The following is a 533-nucleotide window of genomic DNA, read 5'->3' as shown; positions in this document are numbered from 1 at the left end:
TCCGTGTGATATAGATAATTGCTTCTGTTAAAGTGTAATTACCGAACGTTTCCACCAATTAACTACTGTCACAACTACTTTACATTTCATGCAATAACTATAATAAATCTCTCATTTCATCTATCAGCGAACTTTCTTTAATTACAGTGTATGGTAGATTGATCATTAAATTTATAATAATTTGAAAATACTCATATCAACTTTTTTCTCCGTTAGCCTTGTAATTAGAAAAGTGACAAATTCACGTATTTGAATTTTTCTGATACCATATTCTTACGATCTTAAAATCGTTACAGGTTCTTTTAATAAGTAAAATGAATATCAACAACACCGATTGAAATATGGGGAAATGAATATAAAAAGAAATAAATGAAAAAACACAACAAGTTTATTCGCAAACTTACAAAGAAAACCAATGGTACTTCTGCGGTTACTTTAACTGACAAACGAAACTAATCAAACACCAACAGAAAATGGGAACAGTCATTAGGGTAGAAATATTTAAGGAATGGTTTTCTACAGCTGCTGAGACG

This window comes from Palaemon carinicauda, chromosome 5 (genome assembly GCF_036898095.1).
Source record: "Palaemon carinicauda isolate YSFRI2023 chromosome 5, ASM3689809v2, whole genome shotgun sequence".
Taxonomy (NCBI): Eukaryota; Metazoa; Arthropoda; class Malacostraca; order Decapoda; family Palaemonidae; genus Palaemon; species Palaemon carinicauda.
The sequence above is the reverse complement of the archived record's forward strand: the minus strand, read 5'-3'. Positions refer to the sequence as shown.